The sequence below is a fragment of the Marmota marmota genome, unplaced genomic scaffold (assembly GCF_001458135.2).
Source record: "Marmota marmota marmota unplaced genomic scaffold, marMar, whole genome shotgun sequence".
NCBI classification, from domain to species: domain Eukaryota; kingdom Metazoa; phylum Chordata; class Mammalia; order Rodentia; family Sciuridae; genus Marmota; species Marmota marmota.
Window position 1 is genome coordinate 21,172,304 of NW_026000249.1, and position 11,514 is coordinate 21,183,817.

The 11,514-nt window shown below is 33.2% G+C and overlaps 1 protein-coding gene across 1 annotated transcript in view; it reads right to left on the minus strand.

The window, feature by feature from the left end:
- Dmd (dystrophin) overlaps nucleotides 1-11,514 on the minus strand; it is a 1,737,386-nt gene that overhangs the window by 1,549,919 nt on the left and 175,953 nt on the right. The window lies entirely within an intron of this gene.

The window sequence follows — 11,514 nt, forward strand, 5'->3', positions numbered from 1 at the left end:
TGAACCAGTTCTAAATTTAGGCTGTAAGAGAAATGACAGGATTTTAATTTTCTTTTAGAGCCCAGATTCCATGCTATAATGGAGGCAAGGCTAAAGTACTAAATGATTAGTGACCATGTACAGGATGACCCTAGAATATGAAATGCTATCTTAGAAGTAAGTTTCCAGCTGAATGCAGCCCAAGGAGCAATCCCAGCTTCATCACTGGAAGCAGAGGAATAACCTGCCTGAACCCTGCCTATTTTCTTGATTTATAAGATCATAGTGAAATTATAAATTATTATTTTAAGACACTAAAATTTAAAGTCATTTGTTATGCAGAAATAGACAAAGAATTTTTTTTCAATGACACAGGAAATAATGGACTAGGCAATGAATTTAAAGTCCAAAGGCCAAGGTTCATAGCCCAGTGATAAGCCCTAGACCACATTCTAAAACCTTCTCAATTACAGATCCAGCATCAGGAACATTAGATAATACCTTGCCTGTCAATTACACAATTTTATAGTGAGGATGAAAATACAAATATGGCATAAGTTCATCCACTGATAGAACAAAAACTTAAGACTCAAATGAGAAATACTAACATTGATTTTAAGGTAAATATTATTTTCAATTTTTTTAAAGTCATGTTTAAAGCATTTTTGAAAGTACAATATATTAAATACTGATCCTATAAGCAGGTACAATTTTAATTAGAAATTTATTATTCTTATTTATGGAATATTTACTAGAAATTTTCATTAACTGGCACATTTAAATATGCAAAATATATTCATAACGAGTCTATAAAATTATTTTGATTGAACCATTTACAGACCTTTAACATTTTAGAGGCACAAATACCCTGAGGCACATGGAAATCAGACAGAAATGTAGACATTTTCTTTTTATGGAAACAGAGATGAAACATCCATTTAAGTGAAAGGAAAACTGAAAGTTGTTGTTTAAACCTCTTAGACAATGAATATCATCCCAGCATCACAAGGTATGTAAATAAATATTTTACTTTGTTGTTTTAGTCTATCCATTTGAGAATGGACCAGATAATAAGATTCTATGAGAATAAAAGATTTCATGAATACTGGATGCAGTATCATAACTTGTTTTTGTTGTTTTTTCCTGCTCAGTTTGTCATTATGTTAAGCTAAAAACTTTCACATTTCAAGACTGAAAAACGAACCCACAGTATTACTTACACTTGAATAAAATTTTCAAGTCTAACACATATGTTTTATTAGAGTTAACAACAAAATTCATTTAAGAATGTCATTTACATTTTAGCTTATACACAGATATTTCATTCAACAAGTATTTATTGAGTTCTGTATGTATGCACGAAACTCCTATTTGTTAGACATGGGCAAAGAAAATACCTATCCTCACAGGGTACAGTGGCACACGCCTATAATCCCAGCTGCTTTGGAGGCTGAGGCAGGAGGTTCTCAAGTTCAAAGCCAACCTCAGCAAAAGTGGGGCACTAAGCAACTCAGTGAGATCCTGTCGCTAAATAAAACACACAAATAAAGGGCTGGGGATGTGGCTCAATGGTTGAGTGCCCCTGAGTCAATCTCGAGTATCCAAAAGAAACAAACAAAAAATCCTATACTCGTCTTTGAATAGCCTGGAGAATCTTACAGGAATAGATAATTACAATATGACAAGATCATCCTCTGAAAGGAAAATTCACTGGTGGGTGTGACAAATTTAGAAAAACAATAATATCCACCCAGGGAACCTCTGAAAAGAATTTAACTTTCTACAATTTTTCTTGGGATTACAGGAACAATTATGTTTAAGATAACATTTAAAACAGTTTTTACTTTTTCATTGTTGTTTTCTTAGATACCCTAATTAACCAGTAATGTTTGAACAGTCTTTATTGCTTTCTATGTTGGGGCTACATGAAACAAATTATCAGGTAGTAAAAGTTGCTGTGCTTTCTTCCTCCCTGAGGCCTCTAAAGAAAGAGCATTAATAAATGCATGTGAATTACAGGCCACAGGTCTCTGGATGAGCAGCAAGAAGGGAGTAGTGAGTGTCCCATGTCAAGGCTAGGTCAGAGGAAAAAGTAAACATGAGGGGGTGCTATGAAAAGGTCAGATTAGGAGCCCTCAAAACACCACGACCCTGTTTGCCAGGTGTGAAAGAAGGGGTAACTTCAGGGAGGGGAAAGCTAACCATTAGGTTAAAATGTCATGAATGCCAATATTAAAATAAATTGGTTAATGTTTACTCAACACTTTGGTGTGATGACCTTGCCATTAAATATTTTATATGTAGTAGTTCAGTGATTCCTAAACAATGGTATGCATTTTAGTTGTAGTTTTTAAAATAGTTTTGGGGGCTAGGGCTATACTTAGTGGTTGAGCACTTGCCTCACATGCATGAGACACTGAGTTTGATTCTCAGCCCCACATAAAAAAAAAATAAATAAAACAAAAGTATTGTGTCTACCTACAACTAAAAAAATAAAATAAAATAAAGTAAAATAAAATAGTTTTGATGGCACAATAAAAAAATTGGGTAAATTATTTTAATGTTTTACAGTGTGTATATGTATGTGTGTATATATATATATATATATATATATATATATACACACACACACACACACACACACATATATATATGCTTTATATACATATAGTGTACATTAAATTTTATATTCTCAATTTTATAATTTAGAAAGTAAAGCAGTCAAATTAAGTAAAATTATTAAATATATAATGATAAAATGGGTGCTGATAATAAAAAAAATTAGGAAAGTGTAACATAATTGGCAAGTGTTTGGCAAATATTGAATTACCATATTGTTCCTCTTTACCACCAACTGAGGTATATTATACTATTGTTAATTTATTACTAAGGACACTGGAAGTTCAAACGTCATAGGAACTTGCAAAAGGTGACAGAGTGGCATTTGAAACCAGTATAAAAATTGGAAACTATTTGTGATCCAAGTCTGTGCTCTTAACTTTGAATTATTTTACTTTGTCATGGAAATAATACTGTATTAGTTGGGCCATACAAATCGCTAATATTTTAGATTTTTGGTCCATAGAAAAGATAATTTCAGTACTGATCAACTTAAATATGATTGAAATGACAAGTTCTACACTTCCAACATTCCAAAGATGCAAATAAATTTGTGAAAATCATCTAATTCACACAGAAAATCTACCTTTCATCTACGAAAAATAAGTTTTCAGTTTTCTTGATTTCCTTTTATTTTTTCAAGTGATCATGTAGAAGGGAAATAAAAGCAAAATGAAAATGGATTATACATATATGACAGGTGAGATAGTGGAATTGGGATAAAACAGTGTAGGGCAGGAGATGGTCCTGACAATACCTAAAAGCAAAAGTATGTCAGGATATGATACTAGGAACTGCTGCAACCAACTTCCACTCACTAAGATCATCTAAGGACAGAGAAAGCTAACAAAATAGACTAAAATAACCTGGGACTTGGACAACATGGAGTTAGAGACTTAATGGTCCCTAGAGTCACCCCACCTGTGAATTTATTGTTCTATAACATAGTAGATATCAGGAAGGTTTTACCACATGCAGTATGTCTAAATACAGATTCTAAGTTAACAGATCTATGATGGGGCCTGAGGTTCACTTTTCTAAGTTCCCAAGGGATGCCTATGGGGTTAGTCTATATATCACACATTAAGGAATACTGGTATAATGCACTCTGTGTGTTGGGTTTTTGTTAGTTGCAATAAAAGGCAATCTAGGAAATTCCATTTTTCAAACAATTTTACTAGAGGGCTGGGGTTGTGGCTCAGCAGTAGAGCGCTCACTTCACACATGCGAGGCCCTGCGTTTGTTCCTCAGCACCATATAAAAAATACATAAACAAAATAAAGGTATTGTTTACAACTAAAAAATAAATATTAAAAATATTTACTAGAGATTTGTCTCTTAGCTGACACCCTACTATGGGAATATATCTATATGCACACGAAGGGAGTCAATGGGAACACTGGATATGTTTTATAGAAACTCTGTTAGAGTATATATAAAAAGGCATTCATTGTCTAACCAGGGCTATCCAAAAGAATTCACTATGATGATGTCAATATTCTTTCTGCACTATCAAATATGATTACCACTAGCCATGTGGGGTCAATGTGAACTAAGAAGTTGAATTTGTAACTATATTTAATTATAATAATTTTAATTCAGCTACACATTTCGAGTGGCTGCAATATTGGACAGCACACAACTCTAAATCAACAGATAGACTGACAAAAGTCACAAACCATTATTTAAGTCCTTACCTACACCATTTCATTATACCCTGTAATATGTATAAGGAATGATATCCTGGGATCAGGAATCTAACAATAAACACAGAAGAGAATTTTTTGAAATTTTCATTTTCTAGACAAATTTGTAAATGCAAAATGGTACCTGTTTTCATTAATTTTAGCCTATTATTTGATGGTCTTAATAGCAATTATTGGGCATTATAATGCATTAGAAAATTATATAAAATATTAGGGCTGGGGTTGTGGCTCAGTGGCAGAGCGTTTGCCTAGCATATATGAGGCACTAGGTTTGATCCTCAGCACCCATAAAAATAAATAAAATAAAGGTCCATTGACAACTTAAAAATATTTTTTAAAAAATTATTTAAAATATTAAAAAATATATAACCATATTTTAGACAGTATTCAAATACAGGTATAAACATATGGACTTTGTAAATCCTGGAGAATTATAATTAAAAATTACCAAGAAGTATGAACTCTTTAGGAAGAAGACCAGTTCCTGGGCCCAATTTCCTAGAATTCACCATTATCTGCTAATATGCTATTCTCAAATAAGAATACAACTAGTTAAAGGAAGTGAAATATTATTTTGAATGTCTACATTATAAAAGTACCGCCAACAGTGTTCAATTAACATATCTCACATGCAAAATAAATTATTGGAGGGATACCAGTATGAATTAGAGACACTGAATTTTTAATGCACTTTTTACTTTCAAATATACATCAATTAGTAACTAATATCAAACTGATGAAAGTTAAAAAAATTATTTACTTATTGAAAATGATTCAAAAAGCTTAGCAAACTGGTTACAATGGCTGGATCATATGGTTTTGATTTTAACTCAACAATCATTTAAATTGCAACTAGATGCTTCCAGAACACCAATATATGCTAAATATGTAGTTATGTTAACACCCTTGTTTGGGTTTTTGCTTCATTTCCCCATCAAGAAAATTATTAAAATACATGAGTCTCAGTCCAGGTTTAGTTTCAACTATCATGAAGAAATGGATTAGTGGAATTTATGCAAATAATGCCTTAAGAAAAAAAATCTGTTAATTAGAATCAATGAGAGAACTTTTCAAACTGATGTCCCAGCCCATGAACAGACCAGTTCAATCAGAATGTCTGGGAATGGAGCCCAGGCATTGATACTTGAAAAAAAAAATCTCCTGCCAGGGATTCTAATGACCATCCAGGGTTGAGAATAACTGGGCTGGTGTTCAGGAATCAGCCATAATTTTCACTTCAGCCTTTGGATACAATTAGCAAATGTTTGAGAGTTGAGTCTGGTCATCATGGCATATCAGAGTTAACATGAACCAGATGTATGGAGATTACATAGAGGCAGAATATGACACATAATTATGTCATTACTGTTGTACTTATAAACTATGCTATAGAGGTCATAAATAATCTATTAAATAGTAATTTGGCCTGGTAAAATTGACACTTAAATATAATTTTATGATAAATAATATTCTTTGTCATATAAGAGAGGTATTATTATGATAAATCCTACTCATGCAGGATATTATATTAGCCCTAATTAGCCTTTTGGTTTATATGAACCAAAAGGCAAGCAAGAGGAGGTAAGAGAGTGGGAACTCAACTGGTTTGGCCTTGGAGCCTGCTTCACCATCATCCTATACTACGTATGCTAAGGTTAATTTTGTAGAAATGAAGTTTATTTATCTTCTTCATTTTCTTTAAGGCACTAATTATAAAATATGACCAAAAAAAAAAAAAAAAAACAGGAGAAAGAAGAGGATCATTCGATGGGATTTTAGAAAGTGATGTCATTAACAGATATTTTACATTTTGTTGACACCAAAATGCAAATTACAGTTGATACTGTTGAGATAGTTGTTCTCAGTCTAAGCTCTATTTTAATGACAGAAAACACAATAATTCTGAGACCCTTTCTCCTTCAAACATGATTACAATGTAAAATGAATGACCAAATATTTTACATAGTTAGGTGTATCATTAAATAGAGCATTTAGAAAACATGATATATTTGATGCCAGAAATAATACTGAAAGTTTGGTCCTTGTCCCCAATGCCAATTCATGATAAATTAATAATGAGGACACAATTTTGAGAAAAAGGAATAAGAAGGTTTATTGCTTTAATAGCAAAGGAGAAGCACAGGAGACTCCAGTCCCAGAGGCTATGGTTCTGCCCATCAGGGAGAAGAGAGAGCTTTTAAAAAAGCTATTCAAGGGCTGGGCTTGTAGCTCAGTAGTGGAGTGCTTGCCTCGCATGTGTGACATGGCACTGGGTTCCATCCTCAGCACCACATTACAAAAAAATTAAGTAAAGGTATAAAAATTAAAGCTCTTCAAAGGCCACATTCCAGGTGTGCCCTAACAGGGAGTCCCAGGTGCACCCTGATGTGTGTTGAAATTCACTTGTTTATTTGGTAGATAGTCACTTTCTAGTTTCCTTTGACATCTCCTTTCTGTGCAGAACAGATAAATCAATGGTCATCTTGTTCCCTGCCTCCAAATTAGGAAGGGGGAGCAGAAGAGAAAAAGAAAAATATGTCCTTTCTAAAATAACCAAGGGTATATTCATAAAGGTGAAGATCACCACTGTTACAGAAATGTAAACATTGCTTTAAAATAGGAATGAAATGTTGAATTTTTAAAAGAAAAGTTTTGGTTATGTATATGTAAATGCATATAAATGTGTTCTGGTTGTATGGTAGTAATGAATAGGTCATAGCAAACAAATTAGTTTTTCAACTCCCAAGGTTGTAACATTTATCAAAGCTCAATGCATGCCACATGAAATATACACTTTGGATCTAAAATACAAGTAAATACAATGTCCCTAAAATGTGTAAGACTTCAACCACCACTATTAACTCTTCTATAATTTTCTTACTACTACCAGCACCAACATTGCCCTCATATTGCCACATTAAATTTCTGAATGTGTGCCTTCAGTATCAGTGGAGGTAGTTCATGCCTCCTACCCTCTTGTACCATTATGTCTCAACAACTAGATCCTCCTCCCTCCCAATCCTGGACATTCTTTATAAGACCCAGCTGCAAAGCCTGATGTTGGATGGTGTTCTTGTGCCCAGAAAACTTAAACACTGAAATAGGAGGCATTTTTGTAAAAAAGCAATGTGTCTATCCTCCTCTTTATAGTACTACTGTCATGGAAAGCTTGGTCCTTGTCCCCGATGCCAATACAATAACAAGGACATGGTTTTGAGAAAAAGGAAAAAGAAGTTTTATTACTTTGCTAGCAAAGGAGAAACACAGGGGACTCCAATCCCAGAGGCTGTGGTTCTGCCCAGCAGGGAAAACGGAGGGGTTTTTAAAGAACCTATTCAAAGGCCACATCCCAGGTGTCCCCTGACTACAGGGGATCCCAGGTGAAATTCACTTGTTAATTTGGTAGATAGTCACTTCCTAGTTCTCCCCTTGACATATCCTTCCTGTGGAAAACAGATAACTCAGGGTAATCTTGATCCCAGCAATGCATTCAAAAGGTGAAGTGGACCACTGTTACACTACCTCTCCCACTAATGGATATCTTAGGCCAAGGGAGAAACCAAGAACAGGCCATTTATATTTCTCGAAAATTCCTGATGATTATAATAGTTACCATTATGTGACACCATGTAACATGATCTTAGAGGCCAAAGTTTTCCAACTACAACCTCACAATAAATATTTTTAAAAGAAACTAAATTCCTCTTCCTACAAATGGAAATGAAATTTTCAATCTTCCCCGACATTAAACATGCAGTAATATTTATTTTCACTCATAATAGAATATTAAAATAACATTGTTTTTATAAAGGATTCTGTGAGAGAAAATTTTAAAATGTGTCATTGTTTTCAAAGTCTCGATTTATTTTATTCCTTCATTCATTTTGCTTGGTAACAATTTGATTACTAATATTCTTCAACTACCCAGTGGAAGATTAAATTTCAAAATGTAAACAAATTCATTTGCATTTTGAAAACATAAATTCAAAATAGTAACAGTAACATAATAAAGAAGCTACATGGCTGGATGAAAAAGATTCTTGTGGCAAATACATTATGGCAACCCTCAATTCAGTCTTCTTGATTAAATACTTAAAAAGTGAATCAAGATACTCACAGATTGTCATCACAAACCAAGGATCACTACGAAGATACAATGATTGGATGATTATTTAAACTACCTCTAATGAGAATGGGTAATGTTGACCCTCTGAGATTATATTCATTTATATGGCAATAGAAGCCCACTTTCAACTTCACTAATTTTGCCACTACATAGGATCTGGCAAAATGCCTGGCACAGCTAGACACATGATAAATATTTCTTCAGTGAATAAGTAGAATAACTTAATTATCAACCAAGCATAAGGAAACAGTACAATAATTCAGACACTTTTCCAAACAGAAATATTGGAATTAAGATTACAAAAAATGTTAACTTTGGGCTGGGGTTATGGCTCTGTGGTAGAGTGCTTGCCTGGCATGTGTGAGGCTCTGGGTTCAATCCTCAGCACTGCATAAACATAAATAAATAAAATAAAGGTATAGGGTCCATCTGCAACTAAAATTTATTTTTAAAAGTCACCATCTATTAGATCTGTTTTTAAGACCATTTATTAAATTAATTTTAATCATTTTTAATCAGAATGTAATCATTTTACCATTTGTCAGATGGGCATATTGTTTCTCTAACATGCCTATCTCACTCCTGTCTCAGAATATTTCCACTTGTATATTCCCATTGCCTTAACTATCTGCATTGCTTTTTACTTCCCTTTGTTTAGGGCTCTTCTTAAATACTACCTCATCAGGGAGGCCTTCTTTTATTTATATTAACAAACAATGTTTCACTCATTATCCTCTGCCTTATTTTCATTTTGATAATTTAACCACATATGACATCATATGTATATATATTTTAATTGTCTTCTTTCAATAGAATATAAGTTCAATAAGAGATGGAATCTGTCTTGTTCACTCAATAACTAACATAGTACTGGAACTATGGTAAGTAATAAATGTTAGTTGGATGGATGAAATAGGGATTAAACTTAATTTGGTAATTATCATTATTTATGAGAGAACATTCTGCCAAAAATGCTGCTCTCTCATTTCTATGAATTCTAGAGATTTGGCTTTCTTGTTTATAATTTAAAGTATAAGAGACACATACTTTATATTAGTAAAAAAAAAAAGAATGTTGACATTAACAGAATTAGTTGTTGACATTAACAGCATTTTCAGAAAAAAAGATACTGTGGCCATATCCATTTACAACTTGACCAAATGCCAGGGTAATATATAAATAACTGTTGCCTCTCATTAGGCCAGCAATATGTTATCAATACTCTTATATTGTATCTATTATATATTCTTGCTCCAGAGTCTTCATATTCCATTAGTTACCTATCGGAAATGGTATTAATACATGCTCTGCATGAAACATCACTAGCACAATTTCTGGAGCTTCTGAAAAAATAAGATATTTGTTCCACCGTACTTGATAGAAAAATATAGAGAGAAGGTGTGTAAGTAGAGGTATACAAAGGAGGTTGGATTAATACTATTTTATGCCAAGAATGGTGGGGCACCACTATTATTCCAGCAACTTAGGAGTCTGAAGCATATCAAGTTCAAGTTCAAGTTCAAGGCCAGCCTCAGTAACATATTGAGAACCCCTAGCAATTTAGCAACACCCTGTCACAAACTAAAAAGTAAAATAAAATATAAAGTGTAGCTCAATTGTGAAGCAACACTGACTGGATTCAATCACCAGTATCTATGTATGTATGTATATATGTATGTATCTATCTTTCTCTATATATGTATATGTTATATATAACTATATATTACAATGTATAATTTATATATATATAATATATATATAATATTTTGTAATCATTTTAGCTATTTCAGTGCTTCACAAAATAAATATGTTTAGGAATCACCTAGGATCTTGTTAAATTTCAGATTCTGATTCCGCAGATCAGACTGAGAACAAAGCCTGTGTGTTTTTAACAAGTTCTCAGGTAATGCTAATATTGCTAGTCCTCAGGCCACTTTGATCTGCAAGAAATTATCATTCTGACATTACTGGATGAAGTAAAAGAAAATCAATGATTTCCCAAACTGCGATATAATATTACAAGTAGGAGTTGAGATTATGCAGCTTTAAAATTACAACAAATTCAGTTCAAACATAGAGCTACCTGAAATATTTTATTGTGCGGTTCATCCATCCATCCATTCATATATTCATATATGTAATATGTTAGTCACTTCATTTGGGGAAAAACAACTCACCATTTGTTCAGCACCTCCTTTACTCTATACACTCTCACATATATTATTTCATTTCAAGATTGGAACATACATTTTGGGGGATAAAAGATGAACCATATTTGTTAGACATATTTTTCTCTCCAGTCAATGTGTTGATGTTAATTCCCAATGATTTTCCACGTTATCAGTTGTGTTTTTACCCATATTCTATTCATATCGCTCCTCCTGCTGATGTAAACCAGAACATAACTTCACTTGGCCTCCTTACTGACTTGCTTTCATGTTTTTCCCATACCAGCACAAAGGTTTTAGTTTTCCCCTGCATGTCCTAACCACAATTATCAGAGAAGTTGATGGAACTTGCTGTGCTTATCTTTATGAATCCTTGTAGAAATGCCAGTAAATCTCTTTTGCTCTCTGCAGGTTGCATTTTTCAATCAAATTAATTAGTTTATTCATAGAGAAGAAAATCTTCTGTTGTCCCTACACCAGTTGTCTTCTTGTACTTCCACAGTTGGAAGTTTTGTCTTTTTCCTCTCTCTCCCTCACCTCCTACTACCCTTAGGGTATTATGCTACATAAAACGGAAGCAAAACAAAAATCATTTAGCTTCTTTCTAACTTAGGATTTCTTACTGAAGAATGTCAGCAGACATTGGGTTGTTTTCATTGTTTTGTTTTGATTAATGAAACCAGTATCACTTAACTCTCTTATTTCCATGTGATAGGCATGCTTAGAGATTTGTAACTAACCAATATCAGCATAGTGATTCTAAACTACCAGTTCACAGCATGTCTTAACAAACTTCTTCAGTGTATTAGTTTTCACTTCATCATTAATTTATATGCATGGGTACCAGAACTGGGGAGGAAAGAAAAAAGGAAGGAAAGAATCAAATGAGAGTGGAGTAAAAAAAAAAAAAAAAAAG